The 25,581-nt window shown below is 39.8% G+C and overlaps 1 protein-coding gene across 3 annotated transcripts in view; it reads left to right on the top strand.

The window, feature by feature from the left end:
• Window positions 1-25,581, top strand: part of Limch1 (LIM and calponin homology domains 1) — a gene marked incomplete at its 5' end in the record, with an annotated part of 320,988 nt that overhangs the window by 80,149 nt on the left and 215,258 nt on the right.

Genomic DNA, 25,581 nt, shown 5'->3' with positions numbered 1-25,581 from the left:
ACTAATGCCATCCTGGAAGTCCCACCCTGATGACCTCATCTACCTCATTATTTCCCTCTCTCCAAATGCCATGAGCATATCAATTTGGGGGTTAAATTTCTGATAAGTGAATTCCAGGGGATATACCCATCCCATAGTGGTAATTAATCATGTTAACCCTATTGCTTAATTCTTCATTCTTTGCAGGTGACTAAATAGGGCATTTACAGTAAAACTAGCATCTAATTAGAACAGTGTTTCCATGGGAAAACTGCATCTTGCTGAAATATTTTTCACTTTGATACTTTCCTCAAAAATAAAAGCTGTTAGGCTGAAGTGTGAAAGCTGCCTGTACTTGGAACAGTTTGTTACGGGAGACAGAATTGGTTAAACGGAACAGTGCGGTACCGGTTGAGTTTCTCTGGCCTAAGATGTTATAAATAATCTCTCCTGGAATTTGAGGTTTTACAAAATAAAAAAGAACGCCACTGTTTCTTGTTGGTGTAGAGCAGACCCACTTCGTGCTGTGTAAAAGAAACTGAAGACATGTCCAGAAGTTATCACAAAGATCCTTTGCTTAATGTGACGATGTAGCAGTACATTTAGTAGTAATCTTTGTCTTAAGTTTAGTAGTAAGTTTCATCTTAAGTCTTTGACTCTTGTTATTCACAGATTTTTGTTTCACTCATACTGTTCATACTAGGTTTTCCTTGTCATGTGATGGACAGGTCTGTTTTCCAGGGCACTGCAGGTATAGGTGTGGCTGGTATCAACTTCTCTTTCCCGCACTTCCTCACATGGATGGATTGCTGAGGATTCTTAGTGCAGCTGCTCTTTTGAATTAGAATTCATTTACTTGGAGAAAATGTAGAAATAGATACCTAGATTACTATAGAAATCAACGGAAAATGAAACTTGCTTCTATTTTAATAAAAAATGAAAAATCAACAGCTTCTTCTTTAATAAAAGTCTACTAGTAATATCTTAAGATCTAATTAGTACACTTTTAAAAATTACTGTTTTTTTTTTTTCTAGTTTCCTTTGCTCACTGTCACTCTTATTTATGGCACTTTCTCTCTCTCTCTCAAATCTTTTCTTTTCTTTTTCTCCAATTTGGTAAAGACATCATTGTGCATTGGTTTGACTATGACGGAAATGAAGGTGGGAGGGGAATTTGTATTGAATATTTGGAATTTTTCTTCCTCCTCATTGTCAACATCTAAAATATGCACGATATTTGGAAAACAAATTAGAAACAGGATCCCAGACATTTAAAACATGCATTTCTAAATGGTGCGGAGTCCTGATTTATGAATAGTGCTATTTCATTTAGGAGCTTAGATTGCCAAGTTGTATGTAATAGTCTCTCATTTCCTTGGGTTTTATTTTGACTTCCTCAAGAATGAAAGTCTTTTTAAAAATTAATATTAAATATTCACATTGCTACTATAAACTAGTTCAATGGTATGAACCAATAATAGTATAAAATAATAGTATATTAACATTACAAGTGTTTTGGGGGAGACATCTTCTAAGGGAATACAGAGTCATTTGAATCAGAAATAGTTTTGGTTCTTTGTGTCTCCCTGCCCCTGAACTCCTAGGTTATTTAGAAGACGAAGACCATATACGAAATAAGAGATACGATTCTTTGTCTTACACATTGATTTTCTTTTGCTTGCAGTACATAGTGCTTACATTCATCTTGGGAATTTCTACACGTACATCACACATTTTAATTCTTTGTTTTTGTCCCGTTCTCCAGTGCTTCTTCCCCTCTCCACTTGTAAAAGCCCTATTTCCTTTTTTCCTTCAGTTCTTTTTTACTTTAAATCCCTTTTCTCTTCCTTTCCTTCCCATTTCCCCTATCTTTCTTCCCCTTTCCCATTTGAAAAAGCTCTTCCTGTTTCCTAATATCTATCCTTTATTTCGCTCCTTATGTATATTTTGGACTTCTCACACAAGAGAAAACAAAGTGCTATTTAAACTTGTGTTGCTAGACATTAATTTTAAAGCAAAAGCAGACAGGTGAGTCAGAATCATCCATCAAAAAGACGTGCATTTGACCGTCCATCATCAGTGACTATTTTTGCTCACCTTGGTTTATGTGTGCAGCACAGCCTGGCTCACACAGGGGCACATGAATGAAGGAAGAACTCAGGTATATTTCCGAACAGGTAACTGACTAGCTGATTTCAGGGACAGTTGAGAACTTCATTGGTGTGGGTCACCACTGTGGGTTGAAACCACCTGTATTTTCCAAACTTCCTCTGTTCTCATTTTGGTTAACTGTTCGCGAAGAGACTCCCTCACTCAGAAATCCAAGTACAGCTTCTCGCAAAAGCCCACATGTTATGGTGCTGCAGTATGGAGATAATTACAGATTGCATTTTCATCGTTTAAGCAGCACATATCTCCGACCCCTCCTCCCTCCATTTTGTCACATGTAATTACATTATTATATGTCAGTCATTTAAACAGGATAAACAGTAATTGCCGGAAAACCAAGATTTTTAATTTGAAGAAAAGCATTGCTGTGTAAATGGAAGGGAAACATACAAATGTGTTTGGTGATTCTCTTTGTGTTTGTTTTTTGTTTAGCAATTCAGGAAGTGACTTAAAGTTTGCCTGCTAGTGTTTGATGCTAGATTTTTATCAAGAGAAGGGTGCTCTCATTTTTCATGTGTGTTTAGTTAAGAGGCTTGTTTAAATGGAAACATAAGCTAGCGAGCAACAATCTCACTTTTAGGCAGTGAGTTCCTCATAAAAGCTTTGTGTTTCATGCGCCAATGTAAAGTGGAAAAAAAATCGTATAGGAAGTTTTTCTTCTTTCTGCTCTGGGGAGTGCATCAAATGTTACTAACATAGTGAATTCAGACCACCTGTGAGACTCCAAATTACTTTTCTTGAATCTGTGCTGAATTAAATAACAAGAGTTGATTATAGTATTTAAAGCAAATCAAGGAATATTCAGATGAATCCGTGAGTAAATACATTTAATGGTAGTATGGACTTCACTCTTATTGCAGATGGATTATTATCCAATGAAACCATTCTTCTTTCATGTTGTAAAGTTTTCCAGATTTCAGGAAGCCAGGACAGCTGTATTTTTTTAAACCTTCACGTGATCCAAAAGCATCATTTCCTAGGAGAAATGAAGATCTGTTAATCTACAGTATTTGTAAGCAATGTCTAAACTCTTGTTTGAAAATATCAGAGGTACACCTGGTGGGGGAAAGCCTGCCTGCCAGATAGAATCGAATGTTTTCAGTTAGCCAAGGGAGCAGCTTGGATGAGAAAGACTCAGAAGCAGGTGCTTCAGAACCTCTGATTCTTGTGTGCAAAGGGTATACATAAAGGGCTTTCCCTGTCCTCAGGGGTAGAGAACTAGTAAAATAAGCAACTCAGCCATTTCTGTGTATTTGCTTTGTCTTCAAGCATGTTCCCACATAAAGATACGCAAAGATCCAAGGAAATGCAAACTAACCGGATTTAACTGGGACTGCAGCTGACAAGAAGGCTGCATCTACTGTGATAAACTAATCGTGGGCAGTGAAGGCATTTCGGTCTGGATGGCTGTCAGTAGGACTGCAGAGGGTTGAAAAGTGTGCAGGGGAGGGCTCCAAAAACTGAAGAGCTCTTCTCATTTCTGTGAGTCTCAATAGTCCCCCAAACTTAGAAACTCATTTGGTTTGAGTTTACATTTTGGCAGACTTTTATTTCACAAAATTCTATTTTTGACACTCCTAAACAGCTATTTGGTGGCTTTTTTCAGAGATCCATATATGTATTCTTTCTCTCTATTGTGCAGGGAAACCACGAGTTTGGTACAGTAGTTTTGTTGAGAGATGGTAAGAATGATGGTACAATTTTAGATTGAAAAAAAATCAATATCAACACATGAACCTGACCATAAGGAAGAGTCACAGGACCTGGAACTGCTTGGCTGGTGTGAGGCCAGCTCACAGCTTGTGCTTATGGTGACTCCCCATTGCCCAACACAGTGGTGTCTTTGCTTGGGAGTCTTTGTCTCTCGTTGGGGTCGAAATATCACAGAAACCTTCCTTTCCACATAACCCTGGGAACAAAGGAGCTAACACTGTAAACTTGTGCCAAGCGCAACATCAAGTTCCCCCAGCTCCAAGGAGAGACATTGCAAAAACCTCAGTGTCCCAACATTGGCCATCACTGAAAAGAGATTTTCAGTCTTGCTTAACATGGGGGATTTGAGTCTCTTAGGACAGCCTTTCCTTCTCTACTAGTTAGGGCTATTGTCCTTTACAGGAAATCTGCTGTGGGCTGTATTTTACTGAAATCTGACCACTCGCTGTCTCTATGATGCCCAGGCCGCCAGACTGAGGTTAAGGAGCTGGGTTATTTAATGACAGTGCTGCCAGCATGTTCCAGCTCAGTGTCTTGCTCAATAACTACTTGTGCTTTTGTAGGTACAGCTGAAGAGGGTCTTAAGTATTTTTGCATTCTCTGTTAAACTTGTGGGGAGTCTCTTTGTATCTTCATCCGCTTATTGGTGATCTGTTGACTGATTGCCCATGAAAGATGGACTCACGTATGTGAGACCCCAAACCCTACTTAGGTAAAGCAACAGCAGGCTTCTGAGATGAGATCTTTTGTAATGTAACTGTAAAGCAGGAAGGATCAGGATCAGAGGCACCTGTGGAATCTTTGTCCTCAAAATTTTTTTGGCAGTAAAAATTGTAACTGAAGCACTGTTCATATTTTAAAGAAAAGCAGTAGAAGTGTATTGTTGCAATTAGTTCCTCCAATTAGGTATTCAAGTAAAGCATAGAAGTATGTGAAGGTTTCCTTATCTTTTTGCCAACTGACCTGTATCTTTCCATACTTTCAAGTGGAATTTATTTAGCCTAAAAATGAAAATTAATTTTGCACCAGTGACCTGAGATTAGAGTTTCTGTGCATTCTGGGGATGCGGGTAGCTCCTGACCTTTCTGTCTTGCTTTGTTATCTGTTGGTCTTGGCAGTACCTTTCCCTTCCCGGATGCATTCCCAGAATGCTTCAGTGAAGCAAATGCTCTCTTTGGAGAATTCTGGCTCTTTGTGGCTGAGATAAATATATATCAATTTAAAGTGGGTTTCCTCTATGAATGAATTCCTGCAGAGTTGCCATTGTGGAAAGAATTGCCATACCAGAATGAAGGTTCCCTAAAAGGATATGTTTTAAAGCCTTAGTAAGTTGAGTAATTCTGCTCAATAGGTTTTTCTTGTCAAAGTGTTTGAAGGTAACTGTCCATTTGTTTTCAAGATGGAAGGTAAGGGGATTAATTCTCAACTGCAGGCTCAGTTGGAACATGGTTGGGGGAAGTCTCTATTCTGGTGGTCATTGCTTATTGGAAGCGCAAATAGAGAGGGCAGGAGTAGGGGTTAGTGCTGAAGGTAGAGGATTTAGACCTGCACTCCTGTTCTTATTGCACCATACTAGCATATCAAAATAGACAAAAGACTAGATCGCCAACTAGTAGGGAGAAGATCATCCTAAGAGATTTACAAATATACATTGTTAGTGGACTGTAATTTTTAGAAGTCAGTGCTCAGAGGCCAGCATGGGAAGCTCTAGAATGAAGTGGGTTTTGAATGCTGATTGCTTTATTTCCACACTCGCTAATGAGATAATGCAACACACATCCTCCAGTCTTTCTGGAATGGAGAGACGTATTGAGTAAGTATTGGAAGACAAAAGCATGAGCCTTTAGGCAATTAGCAGGAATTTAAAGGAATAAACGATCTGTTTATGATTGAACTAGTAACAGCCTATATGTAAGTCCCATTGCTAATCCTTTATATAAAAACACATGGTAACTTCCCTAGTGGTTTTCTTGATCTTCCAGAGTTTCTTTAAATTTGCAGAGTGTCTTCAGAAGTAGAGTTATTGTGGCAGTGAGAGGAAGACTGACTTTGTGTGTATGTATGTGTGCGATGCTGAGCAAAGTTTGGGATGTGGATCAGTGTAACGGAAACATCCGCAACAGATCTAAAGGTTAAATGTATTCATTGTGTTTCAAAAGGAGCAAGTGTTTTAATGGAAGCCTACAGAGACTTCAGGTGAATTGGGTTAAACGCTATCTGCTTCTTTAACAGGATTACCCTTCTCTGTATCTGGAAGTCAGTAAGACAATTCGTGGGCAGCAGAATACTGTTTTTATTATTCCTGCAGTGATGTCAATCCAAACTAGATGACTATGATTCATGGAATCTTCAAGGAAAACCAAATATTCTTTTTAAATAAAGTAATAGAGTTGGGAATTACACATCTGCTCTTAAAATCTGTTTTTCATAATATGGAACATATGTCAGTCACCACGTCTTTTATTAAACTGAGAGGAAATTCTTGTTGAGTGGATTAATACTGGATCCTGGAAATGTGGAACAATCGAGAGGAGCATAACAAGATAAATGCCTGTCTGTCTCACCTCTTTACCTGTAGAATTGTGACTTTCAGACTGCCGGCTGTGACCCTTACGAGGGTAATGAAATCAAGCTAGGTGTGTTGTGACTAGCTTAAAAAAGTGAATAACATGAAAAAGTATCAGAGTGCATTGCATGTGGCAGGAGATAAGTCTGTTCTGTAAATGTTTTATTGTATGTGTGTGCATGTGTGCACACATGCAAATATATGCACATGGGTGTGTGTAATCAAAATGAAAAATGTACTTTTCCTGCATTTTTCTCTAGAGCTTCAGATATAGAGGTGGCTTTAGGTTCAGCCTGACTAGAAAATCCCATCCCTGATAGCACAGTTCAGGCTGATGATCTAGGCTAGGGTGGTATTTGATATCGGGGGCCTGAATGTGGAACCCCTCTTCCCAGTCTCTTACTCTGAGGTTATGTTACACGTGCAAATTCTTACGTTGCTCTTAGCGTTTCTTGTTCTCTCCGTAGCCTGCACTGAACCAAGAATTAGAAGCAGAATTTGAAATGCATGAGGAAGGACAATTCATTATCTCTCAGATTTTGATAACAGCTTTATTGAGAGATAATGTATGCAAATGGTGTCTTTTAGTATGTTCACAGAATCGTGCAGCCATCAGTGCAATCATTTGGAAAACACTTCGCCACCCCTACAGGAACCTGGTGCCCTTTGCTTTTCACCCCCTTCCTTCCTTGGGTTGATGGTGTCCTTTAGGTAGAAGCCCCGGGAGAAAGATGGACTTCCACAGTTATTGGGTGGCATAGTGTTTTCCACATTGTTTTTTGAGCATGTACCCCAATGTATGTATATATAAATATAGTTGTAAATTATATGTCACTGTATTGGTGATACAGAATTATATCATCAAGCGTACACTAATAAGCTCAGCCTTTGGTAGAAAAGCTGATATTTTCTTCACACACTCCAGCAGATGGCCTGATATCCATCCTCTTTCACCCGTTTGATGGCTTTTGGTTCAGTATATGTAGCTGATGTGGTTAGGGCTCCCCTAACCTCTTGGTTTTCCTGCCCTCTAGGAGGACCCAGCCCACTTCTTGCACTCTTGGCTGTGGTGCTCCAGGCAGTGTTCCTCGGGGCCAGGCTTTCCTTCACGATGCCAGTAGCTGGGATGGTCTCCTTCCTTCCTCTTTCTGGCCACTGTTTTCAACTTCATGGGCAACCTGCCCAGGATTACTTCTTCTAGTGGTCTTCTTCCTCCTGTAAGCTGAGTGAGGCATTCCTACCTCTCCTTTCCCACAACAGCCTAGACCTAGTCATCAACACACTCAGTACATTCTGGGTGTCGATCTCATGCCGGCCTACAGGGGTTCGATTTGTAGATTGCTTACTTTCTTTCTTTTTCTTTCCTTCCTTCTTTCTTCTGTTACAAATAGTGCTGTGAGCTGTATCTTCCCTTGTACAGGAATCTGCAGTTTTTCAAATGTCTTCTTACAACAAATTTCTGAAATGCAGATGCCATTTTTTATCCTAGTTTAAAACAGAAAAATAAGTAAGTTGGAAAAATAAGTAACATTGTGGAGTAGCTTGAATCTCAGGTTTGAGCAATTCTGAACATTTAAGCTTGTTTATGGGGACATTGATTAGATTAATTTACTAGAACTGCTGCAACGAAGTGCCTCAGGCTAGATGGCTTGAGTAACAGACAGGACTTGCTGCCTCACTGTTCTGGAGGCTTGCAGTCCACATCTGGAGGTTGGCAGAGCTGGTTTCATCCGAGGTCTGTATAGGGAAGATGTGGTCCAGAGCTCTCCCTTGGTCACCTTCATGTTCACATGATGATCTCCTTTGTATCCGTGCCTGTGACCAAAATTCCCTCCTTCATAAGAACACCAGCCGTTGGATGAGAGGCCTACTCTACTCCAGTATAACTTCACTGTAACTCCACGCATTACATCTGTGAGGACCCTATTTTCAAGTAGGGTCCCATTCTGAGGTATGGGGGTAGGACTTGAACATATGAATTATGATATTAACATAGTCAACTCATAATGTTTACTAATACAACATTGAATTTATATTTTATTTATACTAAATATGTACATATATAGATAATACAGAGAGAGTTAAATCTTCCTAATTTGGAATCAGATATATTTTTCATTTTATTTATGACTGATTTGTACCTATTTTATCAATTAGATTTTATTTGAGGCACCTAGAAATATGTGGAAAATAGTATCAGAACTGGAAAAACATGGATGAAGTGTGTTAGGAGAATTAGGAAGGTAACAGAATGGGATAGAGTGCCCTGAAGGTAGTTGGTACTCCGTAAGTATCTGTGGGAGGAAAATAGTGACGTAGGACATTTAATTTCGCAGTGTACAAGTTGTAATGAATATTTCTGTATACTTTGGAGGCACTTACGTATTTGATCAGTCTAAACTTGCCCTCTGTCATCTCAACTTGATGATTCCCTCTGTGTGTGTAGCTTATCACAGAGGAAGCATGAACGCTGAAAGAAGAGGGCTTACATCAATGAACTCATTGCTATTAAGGGCGTCTTTTCCTTCTGGTCAGTCTTTGGACATGTACATGACTCACAGTGACTTGTATTACATGGAAAAAATTAAATATCTCCTACACACAAGGTAATTATTTGAAAACATTTATTTTTGTCACCAAAAGAAAACTCAGGACTCCCCCTCCCCCATCCTATTGCAGTTCCTGCTCCGGAGAGTTCTTTCTTCTTTTGGGGTCCTCCCTTCCCCAGCCAAGTGCTGGTTCTAGAGTACTTGAGGACTGACCAGTTGTGCTATCACTCTACATTCAGTGGCAGCTCAAATCCTACAGATGACAGTGGAAATGTTTTAAATTTTGGAAGAATGATAAAGCATTGCAATTCATAGATCTGTATTTCCTGGTTCCAAATAGTGCCCTCATGTTTGTTTGTTACCTTATTATAGTGGAAACTCTGACCTGCACTATCCTGTTATTGCATCTTTCATTTTTCCTCTTTTGTATTCTGCATAAAATTTCATCTCGTTAGTTAAGTTCCTCTCTGCCTCATCCTTTTACCTTTTTCCGAGCTTTTCAGTGCTGGCTTAGGTTTGTTCCTCAAAAAACGTTCATTCACTGCCTTTCCTCCTTGTAAGTTTTTAAGCATGTTTTCTGGATGAACTCTTTTTTTTTTTTTTTTTTGCCTTGTCTTCTCAGGATCTGACAACCAAGCCTCTGCTTGGCTGGTGCTTTGGGCTTAGACTCTACTCCACACACCCTCCCCACCACCTTCTCAGATAGAAAGAATTGGGGGAAAAAAAGAAGAAAGAAGAAAAGCAAAGTGTTTTTATCACTATGGCAACCACTGCCTGCCATTTCTCTGCTCTTTTTGAAGTTGCTTCCTAGTTGTGAAGGTTAATTTGCATAAAGTTATCAAATAGCTGGAGTAACAGATTTTAACTGTTTCCCATCTTTATTTGAAGGCTTGATCTTGTTTCCTTTTTGTAAGCCTCTTTTATAACTGTCTGGTACATGGATTTCTTTACTATATATACCTAGAGTATTTCCTCTGCCTCAGTGGCTCCTAGAGCTTTTGATTGCATCGAGACCTACAGACCCCTCTGTGTGAGGTGGTACACCAGCTTATTGTATGCTCCCAGCTTGAAAATTCCTCTAGGTAGATTAGTGCACGATGGCAATCTAACTCTTCAAAGGTAGGGATGTGATAACTTATTTGGGAACACTGTGAAAGTGAAAGTTCTCTACTCCTCTGAGCAAGGGCTGACCTATAAATGGTTCTCAGGAGCTGCTTTCCTTGCTACCATTCCTGCAGACAAAGCTATCCAGGAGACCTTGGGGAAACAGAACTGTGTCCAGAGGATGGGGAAGAACACACAGATAGCTTCTAATGACGTGATTAGGAATCTGAGGTCATTTCTTTGGAATGATCACTGATGCAAGAATCATTAAGTGTTTGAGGTCTCCTATAATTCTTGAATCTCTTTCTTTTGCAACAGGTGAATGTCTCACCTTCCTGTGCTTACAAGGTCTGGAAACTTACTCCTTTTTAGGGGCACCCACTCTACATCTTTGTTTTGTTTTGTTTTTCCTTTGGTTTTTTTTGGTTTTTCTCTGGTACCGGGAACTGAACTCACGACCTTGTGCTTGTCAGGCAGGCGCTTTGTCGATGAGCTAAATCCCCAGCCCCACCCACTCTACATCTAATGTGTACTTTTCTGTTACCTCAGTAGATGAGCTAGATCTGGAGAGTACAGGTCTTACTCCTTTTTGTGGCACTCATGGCTCATGCCTTGTTTTTAGGTGCCTGACAAATATTTGTGTGAATACACCAGTGCCTGTTCATGTGCTTCTTAGTTGATGATATTTGAAGGGGTTGTAGACACAGGAGATATGCACTTACCGTGGGCTGTTGGTCGGTGGTCCTGTGGGGCTCTGGAGGGATTTCGGAAAACAAAAGGACTTTTTATGCCACACTGGACCCAGCACTGGGATTATCAGTCCTGGGATTATCAGAGAAAATTTCTTTCTTCCTTTCTTTCTCTTCTTTACTTTTCTTCCTCTTTCTTTCTTTCTTGCCACCCATCTACATATCTAATTTTAAATATTCCTGCATTAGAGAAGCCTATCCTTTGCTCTACCTTGTGGAAATCAAACCCTTGTTCCCTTGTTACCCTCAGCTTTGTCTTTATTGTTCTCTCCCCAACTGCCTTGGTGCTCCCTTCCTGGCTCTTAGCATCGTTTGCAATTGCAGGCACATTTAATATTTTTTTTTTTTTTTTTTTTTTTTTTTTTAAATTTTTTTTTATTTTAAGGATAAAAGGAGGGAAACATTAACAGACATACAGCATTTTACAACATATCACAAGCACAATACAGACAATACAGAGTTCCAAACAAAGTGGTAGGGAATTAACAATGGTGGTTGTATTACATATTGATATCTTCAAAGTGGCTTCTCATGAAAACAGATATAGACATGCAATACTGGTCAACCAAAGACTCATTGACAGTTTCTTTCAGCATAGAAACAGCAGATAGAAGAACAACCATGTTATCTATCCTATATATACATACATACAAAATTTCTCCTTCTTTCCCTTCTCTTTTCCCACATCCCAGAAGCCCTTTACTCTTCGGTGGTTTCCTATCATTTCACAGTGTCTATCATACCTCCGAGTTTAACTTAACTCTTTCAAGTTTTACACTAGTGACACAATGCGGTGTTTGCACATGTATGTTTGATTTATTTCACTTATGAGTATGGTCTCTAGTTGTGACCATTTAAATATAAAGGCCTCGAGTTTATCTTTCTTTACAGCTGAGTAATATTCCATTATATAAAAGTACCATAATTTTCTTATCCAATCCTCGGTGGATGGACATTTGGGTTGCTTCCACATTTTAGCAATTACAAATTGTGCTGCTATGAACATAGGTGCACATATATCACTGTGATATGATGTTTTTAGATCTTCTGGGAAAATACCCAGCAGGGGGATAGCTGGGTTGAATGGGACCTCTAAACCTAGTTTTCGGAGGAATCTCCAAACTGATTTCCACAGTGGTTTCACCAATCTGCATTCCCACCAGCAGTGGAGAAGGGTTCCTATTTCTCCACAGCCTCGCCAGCATTTGTTATTGGTTGATTTCTTAATGCTAGCCATTCTTACTGGGGTAAGGTGGAATCTTAGTGTTGTTTTAATTTGCATTTCTCGAATGACTAATGATGTTGAACATTTTCTCATATATTTATTTGCCGTTTGTATCTCCTTGTCTGAGAAATGTGTGTTCATCTCAGCTGCCCATTTTTGGATTGGGTCTTTGAATTTGGAGGGGCTGAAATTTTTTAATTCTTTATATGTTCTAGATAGAAGCCCTTTGTCTGAGGGACAATCAGCTAAAATTTTTTCCAAGTTTGTTGGTTTTCTTTTGACTCTGCTGGTGATTTCTTTAGATGTGCAGAAACTTTTCAGTAGGATGAGATCCCAGTTGTTGATTCTTTCAAGTGTTTCACGTGCAATTTGGTTTTTATTCATGAACTCTCTGCCTACCCCTATGTCTTCGAGGTTTTTACCTACTTTCTCTTCCAATAGATTTAGTGTTTCTGGTTTAATATTGAGATCTGTGAACCATTTTGACTTGAGTTTGGTGCATGGTGATAGGCTTGGGTCTATTTTCAGTTTTTGGCAGGTATTGAGCCAATTTTTCCAGCACCATTTATTAAAGAGGCTATCATTCTTCCAGTGAGTTTGATTGGCCCCTTTATCAAAGATTAGGTGGTTGAGTGTGTTTTTGGTTGAGGCACATTTAATATTTTTATTCTTCACTACAGTGTAAATTTCTTCAAGAACTGGGATAGAATGGTAAATAAGGGAGTGAATAAATTAAACCACAAGTGATTCGCTTTGATCATTATATTATTAAATTAAGCTAAAATCTAATTTTATTTCATCAGTTGGAAAAGAAATTGCTTAAAGACTTTCACTTACATTCTGAAAAAAAACTTGTATGTTTGCTAATGGAAATTAATAAAAATGGAACTTGTTCAAAGGGATATATGATCAAAAGAGAGAGGCAGAGAGAGAGAGTGCATCAGCAAAACAGCTGCATAATTAGGGTCAGGTGGTGCCAGCTGTTCAAATTGTGCCAGAAGATACCACACCCCTCCTGGTGAGTGCCCCTGTGGAGGCTCTGGGGAAAATCTGTAGCCTTCAGGCAGCTTCTGAGCATCGCAATGTGTTGTATCTGGGGGTGGTGCACATTTCACAGCTATTTCTGAAAGAGAAAGCCAAGATGCAGGCCATGCAGGCCATGCTAACGTTCACAGCAAGCGATTTTCTAGAAGGACCTGTGAACTGATCTGATTATTAGGCTATTTTCAACACATGGTAGGTATGTTTTTAGGGCAATCCCATGCTCAGTGGTAAGAAAATAGGAGATTGAAATCCTCACCTTTCCTGGTTCTGCATCAAATGCTTTGAGAGCACAGGGAATGCTGTGGGTTCTTCAGCCTCCTTCTTTGTATGTGTAAACACCCAAATTTAATGAAAACACATTTCTTTGACTGATTAGTTGGGGTTATTGACATGTGTACTGTAGACATATCCCTAAATTCACTGTATTTCTCTGCAGGTTTTACTGTTGTAAATATTTATGTGTAGTTTATTCTCTAGCATGCAATTTTCTCAGATTAGAATGAAAACAATAGCTGACTATTCTTCAGAATGAAGGAAAGGAGGCTGCTATCAATTATAGTGTTTAAAAATATGGCTTTAGATAAAAGGATAATTTGTTATTTAATGTATCAAACAATGTTTTGAGCAAATCCTGGCTGACCATGTCTGAGTGTGTTCCCCTTAATCCTAAAAGGCAAGGAGTGAGCCAGGAGTGATGAGGTTGGAGTCAGGCCAGGGGCGGAGAGGATGGGGCTGGGTTGGATGGAAGGATACTGCTTGGTTGGGTCTGCAGGCCAAGCATGAATACTGGGGGCGGTCACTGCTTTAGTCCTATGTGTGCAAGACCAGCTGCCCATGATGCCTCATTGTTTCCTCAAATTGGCTGCTAATGATGAGACTTAAACTCAGATATTTTCAGGTGGTTGGCGTTGCCTACTTAATCATCTTCTAGGTTTGGTTCATACACTGCCCAAATGGTTTTTTGAAAGAGTCACACTGCAAACCTGCTGTTGAAGAATTCTGCCTATGGTTATCTTCACACAGAACACGTACTAACAATGCTTTGAATGTGGTGAACTACTGAAGCTCCAGACTCTTACTACTGTATTAGTCTATAATGTCAGCAGTCTGGTTAATCATGTTGGGTGTTTTGACCTTTTACAAAAGTAGGACATTTTGGCTTCAAACAAGTTATCCTCCCAGCTTGATGCTAACGTCTCAGAAGTCCCTTGTTCCTTTAGGAAAACTAATGTAGTTACTTACCCAGTTGGTGAGTTTGTATTTTAACATTCCTTTGATTTCAGTTTTATTTAGCCCCTGCATCTAAGATACATACTGTATTTTATTGTTTGTCTGCATGAGTTCTCATAATACCAGTGGAAAAGCTAGATCAATATCTTTTATATGGTCCGTTGGAGTTTATAAAACTTACAGTCAAGAGCAATGGGAGCTTTAATAGCCTTTTTTAATGAAAGAAGGCTCAGCTTATATTTCTCACACAGCTTGTGTTTTATGTTTAGGTGAACTTTTGTTTTAGAATGCATACAGTTTTATGAACAGAATGAACCAATTGTTTTATAAATCTCTAACTTTTTGATGCAAGTTTTCTTAATTTTTTAATTATGTTTGATTATCTATTTTGTTTTCTGAACAGAAAAACAACTAGAAATTCCTCAGGTGCTGCAAGTCAAGTGTTTTGTCATAAGCAACCGATTAGACAACATAGCTTTATTAACGGGTTGATCAAGATTGAAAACAATGGCCATCTTCTCGCACCAGCCTTGCAGTTTGGGGAGCAACATGGAGGGAGAAGCAGACAGTAGATGCCTTTGTCAGTCAGCTATTGCCGTATGAAGAAAGCATCTGTTCTCAGTACTACACCTGCTTAACACTTTACCCTGAGAAATAGTGCCTGAAAACAATGACAGAGTTTATTTCATTCACAGACCTGCAATTTGGTTAGAGGTCGGTTGGCTGGACTGTCTCTGAGCCTCATACTGTCCACCGGGTCAGCTCAAAGGTCAGGGCCTGGCTTCCCCTGAACTTCTTTGCTCTCATGTCTGGTGGTTGGTGCTGGAGGTCTGTTGAGACTGTAGTCTGCCTCTCCTCCATACTACATGCACCTCTCCATGTGGCTTGGGCTTCCTCAGAATATGGTCAATATTCTGTCACAGTGCAAGAAGGGGAGACCACCCACCCATCTCTACCACTGAAGCTAGGCCGTCAGAGCTGGAGGGCACAGAGGGAAAGTGGGCATGTCAGTACCCTAAAAGTCCGGAGTTCACACACTAGGTAGCTACAGAGAAAATGCACTTGTGCTCTCTACAATAGGTGTGATATGAGAAATTAGTTTGATTTATTAGACCCATTGCTCTCAGTTCAAGTTTTCTGAAATGCTGTAACTTCTTGGTTAACTTTGTCATGCTTTCATAGCAAAATAGTATTGACATTATTCTTCATATAGTAAATACTATTTGTCTTCTGAAGTCCAGACAGAGTCCTAGGGGAAGTTTATTTAGCTGAGATTTTTAGCCCTATAACTAGGGAAAATAATGAATCAAATCCTTTATAGCATTGGTTTAAAAGTTGATGTGAGAATTTACTGAACATGTTGTATGTTCCAGACACCGTTGTAGACGCTTTCACAAATAGCTTACTTAATTCTCCTAGTAGTACTTTGGGGTAAGTAATTTTATTATTTTCATTTTATAGCTGAAAAAACACTGGCTCAGGTAGCTCTCCCCAAATTATACAGCCAAGTGCCAGAGCTTAGTTAGTGGTCAGACACCTAGAGAGTTTGGCTCAAGGGTCCAATTCCCTAACATGGTGAAGGTAGAGAATTTGGACAAACCCTAGAATCCATGTGATTCTTCCTCTGTGAAGACTTACATAAATGAATTCAACAAATATTTGCAAATCATCTGAGTGACTTATAAAAGATTTTTAAAAATTTAAAAATAAAATCTTTAAAATACCCTATGGGACCTTATAATTTAGTAAAAGTTTTAAAATATTATAATGACTATTAAAGAGACGGTGATTAAATGAGAAATTATGATATGAGGAACATGCGAGAAAGGCAAGAGAACACTGGAGACATTAGGCAATTAATAAATATTTGTTAGGTTGAAACTGAACCAAATTTAGAACAGATCTTAAGTGGCACTTAGCGCTTGAATAGGGATGGGGAAGTACTAGTCACGTATGTGAAGGAAAGAGCAGGTGGGTCAGTGTGGGTATGGCCAAGGAGGAAGTCGGGGCCAACACTGGAGGGCAGGCAAAGCTGGACTGCTGAGCATTTCTGTCAGCATCAAGCTAAGGAAGCTGAGCTTTTCCCTCAGACAATGGGAAGTAAGTGACATCGTTTGAACTTGCATGAACTTTTGAGGCATGCTGAATCACTGAGTTGCTGTTTAACTTGCAAAAGCTGCGCCCTCAGTCTCACTGTTCTTAGTTTATAAGATAGGGATAATAATACCGATCTACGGTGATTGTAAGGAACAATGAGCCATGAGATGCAAAATTCCCCATGTCATGCTTAGCAGAAGTGCACTGTATAAATTACGATTGCTGGTACACTTTTATATCACAGGTTATTTTAATAATAAAGGTGATGATTATGGTTGTGTGTAATGGCATCAATTATTAGTAGTGATTTTGTCAATGACTTATATTAGGAACAAAAATAAAAATCCAGCTGAGATGCTATATCAACTGTATTCAGTGAGGAAAATGAAAATCATATTAGGTATTTCAGTGGAGGGACTGCAATAGAGGGAATTAGTTAAGGGGATGACATCAGAAGTAAGAGTTTTTTTTATTTTAAAAATAAAAGGAGGGAAACATTAACAGACATACAACATTTTACAACATATCACAAGCACAATACATACAATACAGAGTTACAAACAAAGTGGTAGGGAATTAACAATGGTGGTTGTATTACATATTGATATCTTCTAAGTGGCTTCTCATGAAAACAGATATAGACATGCAATACTGGTAGAAGTAAGAGTTAAGCAGGGGGTGGAGAAGAATCTCACAGGTGAGTGACAGCAGAGAGCTGCCACTACCTATTCCTAGGACTGAAGGACATAGGTCGGGAGGAGGTGTTTTCACCTCAACCCAGAGATTGGGGTGGCTTAGTGGGTGCTAAAACCTTGGTGAAGTTGGCAAAGTGGCAGGAAGTGCTGACCAGTGAAAGCTGAGGTTGTGAAAGGCAGACAACCACTGCTGGAGATGCCGCTACAGGCAAAGCAGGGGAGGAAGAGGTTTCTGGTTCCCCTTCTCCCGTCTACTTCATTCAAAGCCTCTTTGTGACTGGTGAACATCAGTGACACTGTTTTACTGGAAGCCAACTGTTGACAGCCTGAGAAATGTTAAGTCCTCTGTGAGGTAAAGCTGAGAGGGGGTGTGAGAAGCAGGAAGTGGATGTGAGCAGAAACAGCCGGATGACTGACATAGATAGAATTATCATTGCCGTATCAGCACTGTCCAGCATGATAGCCACTGGCCACTTTTATTAAATGAAATTAAACGTTAAACATTCACTTTCTCAGTTGTACAAGCTTCATTTTAGGGTCAGTAGAATCATATGTGAGTAGTTGCTACCATAGTGGATGGTGCTGTTGTAGAATGTGTCCACTGTTGCGGAAGGTCCCAGAAAGTTGCTGATCTGTATGCATCTATGAAGGACTTGATAGTGATCCAAATGGAAAGGTAGATTCAGTAAAGAGAAAAAATGAACAGACCTCATAGAATTTTTGGTGTGTGTGCACATACACAGGGCAGTGAATAAAGAGAATAACAGGTGCTGACATTTGACACCATGGAAATGTATTGGTATTGTATTTTAGAAGCAAATAGGAAACCAAAGCAAATAGGATTTGTGAGGGGAGGTGCTCTTTGCTTTGGGCATGGTGGGTCTAAGGATCTCCAAGTCATACCTGTAAACCTATCTGGGCAGTTGGATCTGGTTAAAGATTGGATCTGGTTAAAGATTGGGTTAGAAATATAAAATTGAACATTTGTCATCATAGTTATAATAGTTGGATTTTTGGGAAGAGAGCCCAAAACTCACTAAGAATTTGTGACTTTCTTTAAGGCTACAGGTGCAGACAGGGTAGACCATGGTCTAAATCATGGCAAATCCAGAGGCAATGGCTTCATTTGAAATTGCCAGCTGCACACAAAGGTCATCAAAACCCAAGCAGAAGTGACAAGTCAGGAGGATGGGACCATTGGTGACCTTGATGGGAATGAAAAGCAGATCCAGTGGGCGTGAGGTAGCATCAAGTCTATAAGGTGGCAGAGAAGTGGGTGCTGCTCTTAGGAAACCTGGGTCAAGATCTATGAGGAGGTGCTGCACAGTGTGGGGTGCAGATGAAGCCTGAGCTAAGGCAGAAGTGGAATAGAGGAGCCCCTTACTTGCACAGAAGAGATGCCAACAACGAAGTCCCTGTAGAAGCTGAGGTTGCTGTGGGTTTGTCCGTCACATAAATGTTTCTTGAGTGTTGGCTGTGTGCATAGCACAAGTGTGCCTAGGGGGCAGCACATTAAAGGTAGCACCCAGCCCCTTCAAGGAGTGCATTGTCGAAAGGAGAAATACTTTTCCGGGACAGGTGCTGACTGCATCCCTAGAAATTATGAATTCAGCGGTTGGAGGAGAGAGGAAGTGGGGGCTATTCGGAGACAGTAGAACTAAAAGAGCAGAGAGGATTCTGGTGAGTACATGTGGGTTATCACAAACCCCTGGCTAGGCTGTAGAGATGTTTAATAAGGAAGTAGAAAAGGGACAGGAAGCAACTCCCAGAACCATTCAGGCAGGAGAAATGTTAGAAGGGCAGGTCTGTTTCTGAACAAGTTTGAAGAACTAGCCAGCCCTAAAAATATGTGGATAATTTTTCTATGTATACTTTTGAACTGAGATTTAGTAAAGTTCAATATTGCAATCAACAGGGCACACTTAATGATTTTGTAAAGATTGGACAGATTCAAAGGCGCTTAGGAAGCAATCATGCTTACGAGAGGGGCTGAGATGGAGTAACCGCTAAGTAAATGGTCACTATGACCATTTCCACTGTGCTCACTGGAAAGGTCATTCTAAATTTTGATGCTCCTCTTATCGTGACAGTCAATTTTGGTGGCATGTGAGCCCTACATTGATGAGAAGAGCCTCTGCCTCGACTTCAGTAAGAGCAACCTGCTCTGGTTCCAGGTCCCTCTGTGACCCATCAGGCCTCTCGCAGTTCCTGTGTGTGCTGTTATAAGTGGAGAAATGGGTGTGTCCTTTTGGCTGTTCCTTTTGCAGATAAGCCTTTTTATTTCAGTGCAGAGTTGACGGACGTCCAGAGCCAGCGTGCATGCCTGGTGGCAAGGAAATGCCTGCTCAGATGAGTTTCCTGCTGTCCTTAATGCTCCCAGGACAGGCGCTACATATTGTCTGATTGAAAATTGCTTTTCTTTTCTTTTAAAATAAACTAATAGTCTCTGAGTGGCTCTCTTGTTTCCTGATTTTCTTCCATTTGTTTAATGCTCAAGATGCAATGATCTGGTTTGTGTATAATTTTGTAGAAATAGTCCCTCTCTTAAGCATGAATGCTGCCTAAGCGCCTATGAATTTGTTGCGTCTTTACAAAAATATTGTAAGGTAGGCACTACTGTTATCTCCACCTTACAAATAAAGAAACTGAGGCAGAAGGGTTAAGGATATTATCTACCCTAAAAGTGTGAAGCCTGGAAGTCTGGCCATGCTCGTCTCATTTGGGTTCTGGTCACGCTGGGGATGGTGTGTGCTCACTTCTTTGCTTAAAATGACTACAGGAATTTTACTAAATCTGATGTATAGTTCTGTTGTAAGTTGCACACTTTTGGTTGTCTTTTATTTAATAGAGAAACAAAACAGGTGTAAAAGAACATAAGAGATGATTTTTTGAAGCTGAGGATTTGTGGTCCCACAGTCAACCTACTGCATGTGTGATTCCACATCTAGGGATTCAGTCACGAATAGGAAATATTTACGTTTTAATGGGAAAAATTACATCGTAAACAAATGCATGCTTTTTTAGTCTTGTCATTGTTCCCTAAACAATATAGGGTGCCATGGTTATATTGACAGTTTTACTATAATGAAATGCTATTTACATGGTTTTTACATTGCGGTAGGTATTATAAATAATCTAAAGATGATGTAAAGTATACAGGAAGATGTATACCACACACATCATCTCTAAGGGTATTAAGTATTTTGGTGTCTGAGAGAGTCCTGGAACCAATCATCCATTGCTACCAAGGGATGACTGTATAATTTTGGCTTCAAATCATCTGAGCAAGAGAGCACAATCACAGTTTCCTGATACTTCCTTAGAACATCTGCAATGAACTTTCTGCAAAAATGACAGAAAGCAGAGGTAGATCTTACTGGGATTGCTTTGAGGGCTGGGACCTGATTTCTGTTAGGCTCTTGAAAGCTTTGGAAATTTCTTAAGCTAAAAAAGCCTTCAACTTAATCTGGATTTTTTTTTTTTTTTTTTTTTTTTAGAAAAAGTTTTGAGGACTTGGCATTATGAAGGCCATCAGCAAAACACTTGCCCAAGTGGCATTTCCCCTTCACGTGTTGTCCCTTTTCTCTGCATGGAAATGATTACCTTAGTTTAAAAACATAAAGGAGAGAAGTGCTCAGGCCTAAGTAAGATCCTAATGAAATGAACATGTGGATCCCACGGCCCTTCATCAGGGCCTAGGCTGTGATGGATTGTTCCACAGGACTGTCTAAATCAGTAGCATGTTTTTGGACAGCTTGCAGCACATCAACCTATTTAGCATTTTGGCCAGTATTGCTGAGGGGGCTGCTGCTGCTTCAGGTCTGCAAAGTTCTCTTTGTATGATAAATAATTACAAAGGGAACCTTGGACCAGAGCATCTGGTTGACGGGAAGCCTAACAGGAAAGAATGCTGAACTTTGAATGTATGCAGCCCCAACATCTGGTCTGGGGACTGGATAGATTTGGGAGGAGCCAGTGTGTTTGGCATCTGTACATGAGGTCCTAGAATGTTCTTTTCAAGTTATTTGTGCTGGTCCCAGTTGACTTGTATCCTTTAGGAAGTAAAAAGGCAACTACAGAAAGGATTAATTAGATTCCATCTCTCTGGGAAAAAAATCTGTATTACTGACTTACAATATGAGATGAAAGTTTTCATGAACTCAGAAGTTTGACTTCCTCCTTGCATAGTTGATAATCCAGGGGATGTCTCGAGAAGAAAAAAGTTGTACCATCATGAGGGTCAAAGGATTAGAAGGAAAAAAGGAACCCCACGGGATCTTGAGACATTTGGCATAGCAAAGCAAAAGTAATTCAAACATAAAGCAAAAAAATGCTTTGAATCATATAGAAAAACATACGTAAGCCATCAACTGGTGCTGGACGCATCTTGAAATTTTGAACTTTTGTACATAACATAAACTAAAAGAAGCACAAGTTTTAGACCAATGACCCAAAACCACAAAGTAATTCACTTTTATTAACATTGGAGTAAATACCAGTGTTTGCTGGCTTGTGGCTTGGATATGAAACATAAAAGAGGAAAAGTCTGTTTGGCTTTCCCCTCCAAAAAAGCGAATACAGCTGTTAAAAGGCAGCATTTTGACTCACTTGTAATTGTCCGGAAATTTAAAATAGACCTTTAACATTTTTGGAGTTTATATTGAAATTCCATCTTTCATGAAATCAGTGAACATAGGTTTTATAGCGCACATTGGTCTCTCATGTATTGCTTGTGTCATGTGAAAGGCCAAGGCAATTTTGAGCACCAGTGCAGCATGGGTCTTAATGATCTTGGGATGTGACTGCTTGGGTAGGATCCAGAGCCCCGTACCACTTGAGCACTGAATGAGTTTTTGTGCTCCTGAACTCATTCATTTCTCGAAGGTCCCAAAGGGGGTTGCACACAAACAAGCCAAGGAATAGTCATGCTTCTTTTTTGTTTAGTATGAGGGTCTTTTCACAAACTCCAATGACCACTGGATCAGGGTGACCAAGTGTCAATTGTTTAAGATCGAGACACAATTTGCTTCCTGGAAGTCACTCTCTGTGATGGCATACCACATTTATACATCGGGTATAGACTAGGGCAAAGATGGTATGATCTGTGTTTAGTGTTTAGGGGAAAAGGAGAAATGGGGAGAAAACAAGAAAGGTTTTATGGTTTTCCCTTTGATGATAAATCTGTGATAAATGTCTACAACCTGGGACATAGGCGTTTAAAAATTAAACAGGCAGAAATCTACTGCTGACGGTGGCATTTTTCTATGCCCCGGAGTCTGCACCAATCCCCGTCCCACTCACAGCTCTTGCCAGGTGTCAGCTGAGCTCAACCTTGCTTTCTGTGCTCCAGCTCTGGCTCCTTCTGCCTGTCCCTCAAACTTGACACAGACCCTCTCTCCATTTGCCATTTTCCCCTCCTGCTTATTGTATGGTATATCCATCTTGTTTATCTATCTTCCGTTTTTGCTATTATAACAACACTATGAACACGAAATGTGTTTCTCTGTATTAAATTCCTTTTTAACTTGGTATCTCTGACCCTGTCCAAGGGGAATTCATATTTGTCACATCATTACTATGCTCATAGAAGATGCTAAGTTCTTGGAAGAGCACTAGTCAGTAAGCATTTGCAGCTCTACCAGAAAACAAAATAGTCGGCGTTATGTCTGTGGGTCCCACTGACCTCAGAGGCCAATGATATGCAGCTTTGTTCATCACAGTACATTGGGAGCATTGATACATGTTGGACACCATTCCTGTGGTGTCATAAATCATACTCCAAAAGATGGTGCTTCTCTGTTGCTTGTCTGTATTTTAATACACTAGTCACCATTTTTTCATTTTCTTCTTTTGGGAATAGAAATGGCAGCTCTTTGGGCTGACAGTACAGTACAGCAAACCTAATTCCATCATGTTTAATTTTACTTTTACAATTCTACGGTTGTTTAGGCATAATTGCCAAACCCCAAACACTTCAGGAAGTGGAATTTTTCTTTCTTTCTTTTTTTTAGTTTTTATGTTTTAATACTTGCTTTTGTCATTTTGTACTTTCTTCCCCATCTCTTTCTTTCCCACATTCCTTCTTTCCCCTCCCTCCCATCCTTATTTCTATAATTCATTTAGTAGCGAAATCTTGACCTGATCCAAATTGGTTTAAACCTATCCATTATCTTTATTTGATCCTTTAAATGTTTTACCATAAAAATACTGTGTTTGATTGCATGTTGCTTTCCCAGGCTCCTTGGAAGAGTTCCATAGTGGACAGTGCCTATATCTATCATCTGACCGTTCTAAAATCTAAGCCATTAGACATTAGCTTCAAGAGTTTGGGGTAAGGCATGGGAGCTTCTGCCCTGTCACGTAACTGGTTTGCCCTCATTCAGAAAGGATCAGAGTTGGTGATCACACTCGTGACACTGTTGGGAGTCCTGTTTGCTCACGTACAGTCCTCCTATCTGTTATATGACCAGTGTAGCTTCTGGATAGCAGCTCAGATTTCTTGCTCTGGTCTTTTGTCAGTTGGGAATTTTTGTGAAACTCAACTGTGGTGAGACTCTTATTTTTAAGAAGTTTCAAAACTGTCACCTTACCCTAGGAAGCCCAGGCCAGGTATTTATCCTGGTTATTTTTAAACCTTTGTGCTGAAAAAACCCAGCAGAGGATTTGTGGATAAGGTACCTCTCCAATATGATCGGGTGCTCACTTCATAGCAGTGAGCAAGCAGGGAGAAGGGAAAGAACCAGCAAGTGGGGGCGGGGAGGGCAAGATACACCTTTCAAACCAGGCTTCTAGTGACCTCCGTCATCCAATTAGGCCCCACCTACTAATAAGCCCACTGAGCTACGAACTCATCAATGGATTAATCCCTTGATGAAGTGAGAGCCCTCATGATGCACTTACTTCCTAAGAGCCCATCTCTGAGCACTGGTGCCTTGGGAACCAAGCCCCCAGTACATGAACCTTGGGGGACGTAGTGTATCTAACCGTAACAGCCTGTAAGGTCAGTGCTGTCATTTCTCCTATTTCACAAGTAGAGACAGAGTACAGTGCAGATGTGTTTACTCTGAATGTCATAGTTTGTTGGGGACAGAGGTAGGAGATAAGCTCAGATTTTCTGATCATGACATCTGTTTTATTTCATGTACAAAAGACAAGAGTGCACAGGGGGTTACAGAGCACTTATTTTGGTTTACCAAGATGAGTAAAGGGTAATGGTTGCTGTAGAGAAATCTTAGAGTATTTTCATTTTGAAGTTTGAACATGGAGTTGAACATAAATGAAAAACAAGGGCATTGCAGCTGTGATAATTGGCATGAGAAAATGCCAAGAGGCATGTGTATGTGTGGTGAATTTAGTTAAGGCATAAACTTACATAGCAGTTTCTTTGATCAGCAGTCTGAAGAGTTAGCATTTGAGCTCTAGGTGGTAGGAAACATGAAGATATCTGAATCAAGACTACCATGTGAAGGAGTATTTGTGATGATCCCTACCTTGGTCAAAGAGAGGGAGGAGACAGGAACAGGAAGAGGAGACTGGGTGGGAAGGGCTGGGGGGATGGGAGAGAAGATTCTTGCTTACCACTAAAGAAAAGAGGTCAAGATGCTGATAGCTCTCATGATTTTTGAGGTCTTAGGATGCCAGTCTTTTCACAGTAAGGGCTTGCTTTTCCTGAAGGTACTGATAGAAAACTAACCAAATCTAGGGGTTTGGGCTTCGCATTGTCAGTAGAAATCTTGAAATAGTCATTATATGAAAGTTAATGGAGATTGTAGAAACAGCAACCTCTAGACCTTAACAAAGAAGAATGAACATAATTTCCCATATCATGTATCAGCTCTAACTTTTTATCAAGCAAATATTTTTGTATTTTTAAAGATGGTTGTGTCCATCACATTGTCGTGAAGCCAGACTGTCTTGCATCATGACTTCAGACTAGATGAAGCTTTTTTTTAGAAGCTGACTCACCTCGAGCTGGTTTTTGAAATGAATGTTCTAGGATGGTGGAAAAAGCTGGGTGGAACAATGCTTAATATTTCCAAGTGAGCACTTGAAAATCTATTTCTGCTTCTGAGTAATAGGATCTCCGAGGCTCCACAATTATTTTTGAACTGCTTTGCTGGCTTTTAGAAGCCCTGCTATCCCAGGTCTGTGGAATTGATGAGGATTTTACTATAATTGCTTTTGCACCTGACATTTGATGGACTGTTTTGGGAATGACTTAGTCATATATCTAAGGAATACCTAGTGTTTATCCTGCTAGAGATTGAAGTTAATGACCAGATGGCTTGAACTGACCTGTCTGTGTCTAATGTTAAAATTCCTGACTGTTGGGTTTCTCAATTAAATTTCAAGTTAAAAAGTCAACTGTGTGTGTTTTGGAGCTGTATTGTGAAGCATTCTGCGATCTGTTTTTTGTTTTTTTTTTTTTTTTTTTTTTTTTTTTTTTTTTTTTTTTTTTTTT

Source organism: Chinchilla lanigera, unplaced genomic scaffold, assembly GCF_000276665.1.
Source record: "Chinchilla lanigera isolate Chin_1 unplaced genomic scaffold, ChiLan1.0 scaffold00042, whole genome shotgun sequence".
Taxonomy (NCBI): domain Eukaryota; kingdom Metazoa; phylum Chordata; class Mammalia; order Rodentia; family Chinchillidae; genus Chinchilla; species Chinchilla lanigera.
Note: the sequence above shows the minus strand (reverse complement) of the source record. Positions and strands in the feature narration are given on the sequence as shown.